Source organism: Scophthalmus maximus, chromosome 14, assembly GCF_022379125.1.
Source record: "Scophthalmus maximus strain ysfricsl-2021 chromosome 14, ASM2237912v1, whole genome shotgun sequence".
NCBI classification, from domain to species: Eukaryota; Metazoa; Chordata; class Actinopteri; order Pleuronectiformes; family Scophthalmidae; genus Scophthalmus; species Scophthalmus maximus.
The window spans coordinates 19,951,227-19,963,352 of record NC_061528.1 but is presented as its reverse complement, the minus strand read 5'-3'; the positions used below and the strand labels follow the sequence as shown (position 1 = coordinate 19,963,352).

The 12,126-nt window shown below is 44.1% G+C and overlaps 1 long non-coding RNA gene across 1 annotated transcript; it reads left to right on the top strand.

The window, feature by feature from the left end:
• The first annotated feature begins 1,981 nt into the window (after positions 1–1,981).
• LOC118320594 lies at positions 1,982–11,869 on the top strand. Its single transcript, XR_004796362.2, has 3 exons — positions 1,982–2,330; positions 9,278–9,363; positions 9,864–11,869. It is a non-coding gene; the product is annotated as an uncharacterized LOC118320594 (long non-coding RNA).
• Positions 11,870–12,126: the final 257 nt, after the last annotated feature.

Genomic DNA, 12,126 nt, shown 5'->3' with positions numbered 1-12,126 from the left:
CAGAGCCCAGTCATTTTATTTAACATGTATTTGTGAGGTATTTTTTTTCAAAGATGAATTTCTTCAGTAGGAACCAATGGGCTGGGAGAGGAGAGGTACAGAGTAGGAAAGTCAGAAACTGCTGAGATACTGTCAAGGTGTGCAGGAACAGGTCCCAGATGCAGAGTGCAATGCAATTTTAAAAAAGGAAAACAAAAAGAGACTTGGGTTTTTCGTTCCAGAAAGCGAGTGAACTTAAACTGTAGGTCAGTTACCATGGCAGTTTTTCCTTAACTCCTCCCTTTTCCTGAACCTGAATTAGCTGTCAAAAAATGCCATGTCCTTTCCTCGTCAACCTGATATGGAAACAGAATTAATTCAGTAGCCTCATGTCAGAGAGGATGTTCAGACCAGCTGCTTTCATTCCCCGATGACTTCATAGTAGAACTTTACCGTTTCTCTCACAATCTATCACATATCTGAACAATATTCTCCGACCTTATTTCCAGCATTATAATATCGCGGACATACGACAAGATCAAAGTATTTGCATTCCCCTTAGATTTTTTTCGAACTAGAGTTTTCTTTACAAGTTAAAATAGCCACTGATTTTTCTTTGTTTAACATGTGGAATCTGATTAAAACCATACGCCTTACCTATCTGCACCATGTTCTTATAATTAATTTTCAGCTGCAGCCACGTTATTTTTTTGCCCGTGGGATCGAAACCTAAATCAAATATAACAAAATAACATTGCACGTTTTTCAGACGTGAGCAACAACAATCCAACCCCTACCTCCTGGGCACCAGACAGCGTCACAAACCATTATACCAGCATCTTAGACAAGACTATTGTGGAGAATATCAGATTGTTTTAAATCATTTGATTATTTTATTTAGTCTTACATTCAACTTGGGCAATTGTATCTCCCACACCAACTGTCTCTCCTCATCAGCTGCAGATGTGATGCTCCTCTTTCTCAGAAGGATCTTATTTTCTCCATAACCACGAAGTTATATCTCCAAATCTAACAGCTTGACGTAGGAGGACCTTGTTTTTGCCTCGGTTGCCATGGTGACTCGTAGTATCGGAGCTCCATTGATGATGGATTTTTATATTTGGTGGGCACGCATAACTCCATGTGAAAATATTCATGGTTGATGTAACTAACTCAGAACTGCTTTTCTGGAACCAAAAACTCAGAGTTTCCCATCTGAGAGTAGATCAAGCCAGAGTTCAGGTTCACGTTCAAAGTTTTGTAAACCTGCTTCCTGGAATAGGCCCCAGGAAACAAAGGTAACTAACAAGTCAACCGGAGAATCAAAACAGACTGGAACAAACTTCGCTGGCAGGACTCAAGGAGAAAATGGTTAACAAACAGGGTTGCAAGCAGGACAAACTGACACAGAGGACTGGGAGCACAAAGACTAATACACACAAGGTGGGCAGAGCAAATTGAACACAGGTGGAACACATCAGGAACAGGTGCAGACAATCACAGGGGCAGGAGACACAGGAGAAATAAAGTGAACAGACAAGATGGAAACAGGAAGTGCAGAGACACAAACAAGGAAACTACAAAGTAAAGCAGGAAATCACAAATTCAAGCTATCAACATAGCAAATGTAAATCAAGAAAAATATAGAATATAGAATTTACTCTTTAGTATTTTATAAACTAAATTATCAAGTACTTCATTGAAAAGTAATCAATAGATTATTTCATTTTAAAACATTCAATATTCAATAGTCATCTATATGACTAGAAAAGCGCTATATAAATACAGTACATTTACCATTGTTTTACTCTATATATGAAAGCATCTTCATTTTGCTTTTTGTTTTCATTGGCTCTTTCATCGAAACTCCAGGTCACCAAGATCATTATTCATATCCAGCAATCGTTTTAACATATGAAGAATATATGAATAAGCAACCTGCTAAATTGTAGTCAATACATTAACTTCCACAGGAACATATTTAGACTGCTCTTGTAAGGAATTCTACTAACTGGTTGATTCATTGCAGGAAATGTGCATATAAACAACTGTAATGAGACCGTTATTGGTTGCAGTTAAGTGTGACTGTCTTTGTCATTATCTCTCTTATCTCCAGTCATGCACAGCAACACCCACTCTACCACCGGTGTCCTGAGTGTCCACAGCAAAACTCAGCCATCGATGAGCCGCTGTGAATGTGAGATAAAGACTGAACAAACCTGTTGGAGGTGTTGGAGAGGGACAGGGCTGAGTCTCCAGAAAATAGGTGTTTGTTTAGGTAGAGTGGATGTGTCTGAATTCTCTTAGGGTTCTCCAGCTTCCTCCCACAGTCCAAAGACATGCAGATTGGGGTAAGGTTAATTTGAGACTCTAAATTGACCATAGGTGTGAATGTGACAGTGTTGTTTGTCTCTGTATTGTCCCTGCGATCATTGGCACCTGTCCAGACTGTATGCCGCCTCTCGCCCAATGTCAAATTAAAACCCCAAAAATACAGCAACATGGGAGAAAGAGACAGGAAGATGAATTCAGTACGTATATGCAATGTTGGGCGATATGACAATATGAGCAATGAGCCCGTAAGAAACACATGATCACTTTATACATGTGAATACTATATATATGAATAATCATAATCAGTTTAGTTCATGCATTAGTTTGAATACTTTTGCTGTTTTGCATTATTAGTGTGAACTGTTACTGTTATTATCTTTGAATGCTGCGGCCTAGCCTCTTCTTCTTCTTCTACTTTTTCTTTCATTCTTAAAATGTTGCACTGAATATTTTTCATTAAAGTTCAAAACACGTTGACAAGTTTTCTCCAGTACACCATGTTTTACAATATTCACTAAATGAATTGGTGGTAAACCTTCATCATGGTGGTAAACCAACGTAATGTGTGGAAGATATTGGAAAATGATATGGTGAGTAAACCATATTGTAATGGAGAAGAGATTTCTGGACTCCACATTACTGTATGTTCATACTCATTGTTATAAAGTGGAATGCTTTTTAACAAACTTTGATGTGATGACAGTTATACTTTTTTTAGTCACGTGGTTTAGAGAATAAACACAGATAGTTTATCATTAATAATTTATCATCAGTGCTCTGGGTACTCATAGTTCATCCTTTCTTATTTAAGCCTTTCTGAATAACTCCTGCCATTTTTTAAGTTTTTCTATTGTTTGCTGATATTGAAAAGGTCCACATATGAAGTTTTATGCAAGTTTCTTGCATAAAGCCTGAGAACACTCATCTTCGCAGTTTCTCAGGAGAGGACTGGACAGGAGAATTCCTCATCACTCATGAACACCATTACCACGCCGGACAATATCCAGCTATTCACAGACGCGGCCCTATCGACTGGCTCATTACATCGCATTGCTTCCGCACTAGAATCGGCGGCTCGGCCCACCAAGCTATACCAGCCACCCTTCATATCTCCCCCCATGCCTTTGACGAAACGTACCCGTACCTTATCTTAGAAAACCTTCTTATGGGGGTTTCGCATCTACACCCCACAGCATAAAGAAAATCACGTTAACTCTCTCCCTCGTTTCTCGCTCCATGATAAAATTCAGAAAACCAGCAACCGTTTTTCCAACACCATCTTCAACCGACCCCGCAGCTATGTCACCGCTTCAAAAGGCTCCATCCACAGCAGCATCACTCCTTGCACGATCTCTTAGCTGACCGGTTGGAACCGCTTCCAAGCTTCCATACCCCTCTTAGCATTCCTTTCCCCATCAGGTCTACTGAACAGTCTATCCATTCAACTCTTAGTAGCAATGATTTCATGAGCTTCTTTACTAATAAGATTATTACCATCAAAGAAAAAATGTATCCGCTTTTTCCCACTAACAGCTCAGAAACACTGTCAAACACAGTAGCCTCAGAACCAACAGTATCGCCTAATTTATATTTATATTGCTTTTCCCCTATAGATCTGGCTGAGCTGACTTCACTGGTCACTTCATCCATGCCAACAACCTGTCTTTTAGATCCTATTCCATCAAGGCTATTTAAGGATGTAACCTTTAATCAACAGTTCCATATTAGATCAGATAAATTTATCTCTAATAACAGGCTATGAACCAAAGGCCTTTAAGGTGGCAGTAGTTAAACATCTGCTCAAAAAGCCGATCCTAGACAATTTTACGTAGCTAACTATAGACCCATATCAAACCTCTCCTTTATCTCTAAAATCCTTGAAAAATCTGTTGCTAACCAGTTATGTGACTATTTACACAGGAATAGTCTGCTTGAAGACTTCCAGTCAGGGTTTAGAAAACATCATAGTACAGAAACAGCATTGCAATGACCTTCTCATAGCCTCAGACATGTTTTTCTATTCTTGTCCTATTAGATCTTAGTGCGGCATTTTATACTATTGATCACAAGATTCTATTACAGAGACTTGAACACATTGTTGGAATTAAAAGAACAGCACTAGAATGGTTTAAGTCTTACTTTTCAGAAAAATTTCTATTTTTTTTACGTTAACAACAAATCTTCCATTCATACAAAAGTTTCCCATGGAGTTCCATAAGGTTTTGTGCTGGGACAGATACCTTTCACTTTATAAATGCTTTCTTAAGGCAATATTATAAGAAAACACCCCATAAATTTCCATTGCTACGCAGATGATACCCAGCTGTATCTATCTATAAAGCCAGATGAAACTAATCAAGTAGACAAACTCCAGTACTGTCTTAAAGACATGAAGGCCTTGATGCTCGGCCCTAAACACCTCAGAGAAATACTATCTGAGCATATAGTTGTTGAAGAATTTTCGTATATACTCCCTGAGAAACTCTTAAGAAGAGTCTTCTCAGGCACCAAGCAAGGTAATCTTATCTATGGCAAGCCGAAACAATCATTGAGCAGCTGATGTCTCTCTCGAAGTCTCATAGTCGCGGGGAGATGACGACATTACTCATTATAAGCTTAATACACTACAGAGATAGGCAGACTATCACTTGGGACGCCAAACACTGTGAACCTGTTGATCTGTGTAGTGAACTGGAAATCTCCTCAATATTGAGCTCTTATAATAAATACTTCTGCCTAAGACATCCACGGTTTCCGTCTTCCCGAATCAGAATCCACTCCATCATTTATTCCATTTCAATAGTTACCTTGGACGGCATTACTTCAGCCTTCAGCTCTACTGTGAGGAACCTTGGAGTTATCTTTGACCAGGACGTCCTTTTGTCATGATCTTGTGTTCTCATTTCCTGTTATATTTTGAATTAGTTCATTGTGTTGTTTCACTGCCTGTCCTGTGTCTTGTTTCTGGTGTTTTGTTTTTTCCTGTGTCTCCTGCCCCTGTGATTGTCTGCACCTGTTCCTAATGTGTCTCACCTGTGTTCTAATTGCCCTGCCCTCCTTGTGTGTATTTAGTCTCTGTGCTTCCCTTTGTCTGTTGTTGGATCGTCTGTTTTTTTTCATGTTGTCTGGCCCAGTCTGTTCCTACTATTTGCCCCGGTCTGTTTCTGCATTTTTCCCCCTGGCTCCAGTATTGGGATTACCTTTGTTTGCTACATTTTGTGGACACCCTTGGTTTGATTGTTTTTGTTTTATTTTTAAATATCCTGTTTTTTCATCACTTTTGCATTTGGGTCCAGTTCCTGCTCAGTCGTGACAGAACGATCCAACCTAAAAAATGGACCCAGCAGGAGAATTTTTTGATTTAGATCTTCATGAATTAATTTACATCCTGACTTGTATTCATGGACAATTTAATAGAGACATGGGATGGGAATACAAGGAAGGGTGTCTGCGCATGGCACGCAGGGAAGTTTCCAACAGGGCCTGGTTGAGGAGTTCGTTGCCTGGCTGGCTCAAGGACTTTTTGAATTCTCCGGACTCCCACCCAGTCTTCCAGTGTGCCTTCCAGCCAGCACCCCAGTTGGCTGGCATCAGGCCTGCTAGCATCCAGCCAGCCTCCCAGTGTGCCATCCAGCCAGCACCCCAGTTGGCTAGCGTCAGGACTGCTAGCATCCAGCCAGCACCCCAGTTGGCTAGCGTCAGGCCTGCTAGCATCCAGCCAGAACCCCAGGTGGCTAGCGTCAGGCCTGCTAGCATCCAGCCAGCCTCCCAGTGTGCCATCCAGCCAGCACCCCAGTTGGCTAGCCTCAGGCCTGCTAGCATCCAGCCAGCCTCCCAGTGTGCCATCCAGCCAGCACCCCAGTTGGCTAGCCTCAGGCCTGCTAGCATCCAGCCAGCCTCCCAGTGTGCCATCCAGCCAGCACCCCAGTTGGCTAGCGTCAGGCCTGCTAGCATCCAGACAGTACCCCAGTTGGCTAGCGTCAGGCCTGCTAGCATCCAGCCAGTACCCCAGGTGGCTAGCGTCAGGCCTGCTAGCATCAGGGTTCCGAGGGTACAGCCGGTCTCCACGTCGTCAGTCGGAGGACCAATTGACACGTTCCCTGTCGTTGGTTCGGCCGACGTCTGCTCCTCCTCGGTGCCAGTCTGAGGACCGATCGACACTTTCCCCGTTGGTGGTTCGGCCGATGTCTGCTCCTCCTCGTCCTCAGTTGGTAGGGGAAAGAGTGGCGTTTCAGTTGAGGAGCTTTTAGAACTCCAGGGATTTTTGGATGATTCGGCTCGAGCTAAGAACAGGCCAACAATGTCGGCAGGCCTGCGGCTTGCTTGCCTCCAGCCGTCCTCCACGTCTCCAGTCGGTGGGCTGATCGACACGTTCTCCGTCGGTGGTCCGACCGACGCCTGCTCCACGTCCCCAGTCGGTGGAAAGATTGACACGTTCCCCGTCGGTGGTCCGGCCGAACCCTCCTCGTCCCCAGTCGGTGGAAAGATCGACACGTTCCCCGTCGGTGGTCCGGCCGAACCCTCCTCGTCCCCAGTCGATGGACCGATCGACACATTCCCCGTCGGTGGTCCGGCCGAACCCTCCTCGTCCCCAGTCGGTGGGCCGATCGACACGTTCTCCGTTGGTTGTCCGGCCGACGTCTGTTCCTTGTTCCCAGTCGGTGGACCGATCGTCACGTTCTCCGTTGGTGGTCCGGCCGACGTCTGCTCCTCGTCCCCAGTCGGTGGGCTGATCGACATGTTCCCCATCGGTGGTCCGGCTGACGTCTGCTCCTCCTCATCTTCAGTCGATGGACCGATCGACACATTCTTCGTCGGTGGTCCAGTCGAAATCTGCTCCTCCTCGTCGCCCATCGGAGGACCAATCGACACATTCCCCGTCGGTGGTCTGGCCGACGACTGCTCCTCGTCGATGGACCGATCGACACGTTCTTCGTCGGTGGTCTGGTCGGCATCTGCTCCTCCTCGTCGCCCGTCGGAGGACCAATCGACGCGTCCGTCGTTGGTGGTCCGGTCGACGCCTGCTCCTCGTCGCCAGTCGGAGGACCGATCGACACCTTCCCCGTTGGTGGTCCGGCCGACGCCTGCTCCTCGTCGCCAGTCGATGGACCGATCGACACGTTCCCCCGTCAGTGGTCCGGCCGACGCCTGCTACTCCTCGTCGCCAGTCGATGGACCGATCGACACGTTCCCCGTCGGTGGTCTGGCCGACGCCTGCTCCTCGTCCCCAGTCGTCGGGCTGATCGACATGTTCCCTCGTCGGTGGTCCGACCAAGGCCTGCTCCACGTCCCCGGTCGGTGAGCCGATCGACGCGTCCCTCTCGGTGGTCCCACCGTTACCTGCTCCACGTCCCCGGTCGGTGGGCCGATCGACGCGTCCCTCGGCGGTGGTCCAACGGCGCCTGCTCCATGTCCCTCGTCGGTGGTCCGACCAAGGCCTGCTCCACGTCCCCGGTTTGTGGGCCGATCGACCCATCCCTCATCGGGGGTCCGACCGTCACCTGCTCCACGTCCCTCGTCGGTGGTCCACCAGAACTGTCGTACCTGCCTGCAAGGCCTCTTGGCCGTCCCCCACAACTGTCGTGCCTGCCTGCAAGGCCTCTTGGCCGTCCCCCAGAACTGTCGTGCCTGCCTGCAAGGCCTCTTGGCCGTCCCCCAGAACTGTCGTGCCTGCCTGCAAGGCCTCTTGGCCGTCCCCCAGAACTGTCGTGCCTGCCTGCAAGGCCACTGGGCCTTCCCCCAGAACTGTCGTGCCTGCCTGCAAGGCCACCGGGCCTTCCCCTGCCCCTGTGATTGTCTGCACCTGTTCCTAATGTGTCTCACCTGTGTTCTAATTGCCCTGCCCTCCTTGTGTGTATTTAGTCTCTGTGCTTCCCTTTGTCTGTTGTTGGATCGTCTGTTTTTTCATGTTGTCTGTTCCTGCTATTTGCCCCGGTCTGTTTCTGCATTTTTCCCCCTGGCTCCAGTATTTGGATTACCTTTGTTTGCTACATTTTGTGGACACCCTTGGTTTGATTGTTTTCGTTTTATTATTAAATATCCTGTTTTTTCATCACTTTTGCATTTGGGTCCAGTTCCTGCTCAGTCGTGACACCTTTGACTTACGCATAAAACAAATCTCTAGGACAGCCTTCTTTCACATGCTCAATATCAAGAGCATTAGAAATATCCTATCTCAAAAGGATGCTGAAAAACTAGTCCAGGCATTTGCCACCTCTAGACTGGACTACTGTAATTCATTGCTATTGGGATGCCCCAGTAAGTCTCTGAAAAGCCTCCAGTTAATCCAAAAAGCTGCAGCACGAGTTCTGACAGGAACAGAGAAAAAGAGATCTTATTTCTCTAGTGTATCCAGGGTCTCTACATTGGCTTCCTGTAAAATCCAGGATTAAAAATAAAAACCTGCTCCTAACCTACAAAGCCCTTAATAAGCAGGCCCCATCATATCTTACAGATCTTATAATTCCATATTATCCTAATGGAAATTCAGGACTACTTGTGGTTCCCAGAGTCTGTAAAAGTAGAATGGGAGGAGTTTGTGTAAGGGAGGCAGACAGCCTCTATACATTTAAAGTTAGAATTAAAACCTTCCTCTTCGGGAAATCTAATAGTTAAAGCAGTCGACCATTGGAAGATCCTCACTTCTCCATCTCTCACCTTCTCTCCATCTCTCACCTTCTCTCAGAGGAGCCAGAGTAAAGCCTAGACAGGCAGGGGTGGATGTCGCCCATAAACCGGGCACGCCACCTCACACTCTGCTTATCTCCTCTCTCTCACCCCTCTCTTTTCGCTAACCCTGTTTCTTCTCTCTCCCCCATTTTTCCCTCTCACCCTAACCAGTACTCTTTTTGTGATTTTGAGTGTCAGTCTGGTAGAGATTAAGGCAAATGTTATACAACTCCTCTCTCCTCTGATATTTTTACATTACATGTCACTAACTGTTTGTGTTTTCTCACTCTTCTAGTGTATCTCCAGACTCCAGAGCTGCAGGACCCAAATCTATCATTATTATTATTATTATGAATAATAACAACATAATTGCATCTATAAGTAAGTATTATTTTTGTAATTATAAGTATCAGTCTGGTAGAGATTAAAGCGGCAAATGTACAACTGTTCTCTCTCTCTCCTCTTGTCTCTCCTCTCCCCCTCTTTTTGCCAACGTCATCATCTCCCCCAATTTTCTCCTCAACCCAACCGGTCGAGACAGATGACCGCCCACAACTGAGTCCGGTTCTGCCAGAGATTTCTTCCTGCTAAAAGGAAGTTTTTTTCTCCACAGTCGCCAAATCGCCAACTGTTTCCTTATTGTGGGATTTGTTTGTTGGGTTTTCTCTGTAATATAGTAATATTGACCTTACTATGTAAAGTGCCTTGAGACAATGTATGTTGTGATTTGGCACTATACAAATAAAATCGAATTAAATTGAATTGAACTTATCTGTCCTTAGCAACACCACAAAGCTCACTCGTTCCGTTTCCTCCCCTTCTGACTCATTCTTAAATCCCTCCCCCCATACCCCTTTCTTCGCCATCTTTCTCCCTCTCAGGTCACCGCAGGAATCACGGGGGCAGGGTATATCCAGACGCACTTGGAAGAGACAGCACCCCCATCCAGAGTCTCTATACCGGTTCCCCTCAGACTCCTCGCTCCTCAGTCATTTAGACCCCTCACTCCTTCGTCCCTTCATCGCTCATTCCTTCGACCCTTTACCCCTTCAGCCCTCTACCCTCCTATTGTTTTACTCATTGCAAGATGCATTGTATTCAAAAAACTTTAATATTCATAAGTTGGAGGTGTGGTCCTGTTAGTGAATCGTTGTTTGCTTTCACTCAAGAATTAGTAATGTAATTCCATTTCTCTGGGCTTAGGTCAGGTTACAGACATCTCAAGTCACAGAACTAATCAAAAAACGTTACTGTATGCTGAGGCTGATTCATTTTCACTTGCAAACCTGGGGGTATTTAAGTTAGTTGAGTTTGCTAAATCCGTGTCTTCATTAAAACAATTATTGTTAATGCAAATTCCTATTTCACAGAACACTTATGGACTTGAAATTGCTGTAAAAATCACTGGTGTTACCATTAACAATGTGGCTCTGTTCTCTTCAAGTGCATTCACAATATTTTTCAATTCAACTCTGGGTCAGCTTTTTAAGCAGAGGTTTAACTACTTCTACCTTAAGGCCTTTGGTAGGTAGCCTTGGAACAGTTTATTAAATGTAATACATCCTTAAACAAACTTGATGGAATATGATCTAAGAGACATATTGATGGCTTGGGTGAAGTGTTATCTATTGGGGAAAAGCAGTCTAGATATAAATAAGGCGATACTGTTGGTTCTGAGGCTACTGTGGTGGACAGTGTATCTGTGCTATTAGTGGGAAGAAGGTGATGCTTTTTTTCTCTGATGGTAATAATCGTATTAATAAAGAAGCTCATGAAATCATCACCACTAAGAATTAGAGGAATACTCTGTCAGCCTGGCTATTTTGCTGAAGAGGAACTTGCGGTTGTTTTTATTTTCTGATGCTGTGTGTGTGTGTGTGTAAGTCAGTGAGTGAGTGAGAGAGAGATAACTACAACGTGCTGGATAAGCTATTATTGGGTCTTTATAAATAAGTTCTTTACCTGTTTATATTGAACGGTATATTTGTATGACATGTCTTCAGTGTATTGTTAATGCTGATATGTCATGGTTCTCCACAGCTGTCTGCTGCAGTCAGGGCTGAGCTGAGTTCATCATGCAAGCAAGACTTCTTTCGTTCACATGACCTGTCAGAACTTTATTTATTTATGTTGCAACATATCAGATGCAATGTATTGATTTAAACCAATGATACACTGATATTTTGTCCTTGATTATTTGAGAAGTCTTTTAGGAGCCTCATCACTTTGATCCAGCTCAGCTTTTTGATTTCACTCATATTTATAAATATCTTTATTTTCAATAACGTCACTGTAAAAGACCAAACTGTATTTAATATTATAAAATTTTAAAAAAAGGTGAAGAGCCACATGTAGTTTGTCCAATAGATGAGCTGATGAGCATGCCACATGTATGTTTACTGAAGTACAGCAAATAAGATCTGTGTTCATGATGGATTAAAATAAATTAAATCTTTTATCACGTGACATTCATTTGTTTTGTAAGTTAAACTCAACTTATTAATGGTGATGAATAATTTATATTTTGGATGTTTATAGTTAATTTTATGTCACATCATCAGACTTCCATTTGTAGATGAATTGAAGGCTGCATGGTGACTCTTGTTATGAAACAGTTCCACGTTTAGAATATTTCCACATTACTGCATAACCACGTGTTTTCATGAAATACATTCATTCCCCGCATATTTGACAAGGAAAAAGAAAAAAACAATTGATAGATGTTCAAGAACTTTAACTCATTAAAACATGTTACTTTACATTTGGATGAATGAGATGAAAGAACACATTTAAAATAAAACATAAGAACTGTACAATATCACTAACAGGTCGGACCGAAGCTTCACCGGCCCTGGCGGTGGGTTTTCACGGTGTCAATTTTTTATTTTTTTAATGTCGTTTGTCAAGGTGGTGAACTGAACTGAAATGAACTGTCTGCGGGTGAATGAGCTCATACACCGCCTGCCTGAGGAGCCCAGCCTGTTGTTGTTAGCTTAGCCTGTTAGCTCAGAGCAACACGTCAACACCGCAACCTGCTCCTCGTTTATCTTCTGCTTCGGTGTTTTAAACATCTCGACGGAGCGACGAGCAGATCAAAACCATCCGACCCACATGTATTTTAATTCCGTTCCGCCTGTACAGTAC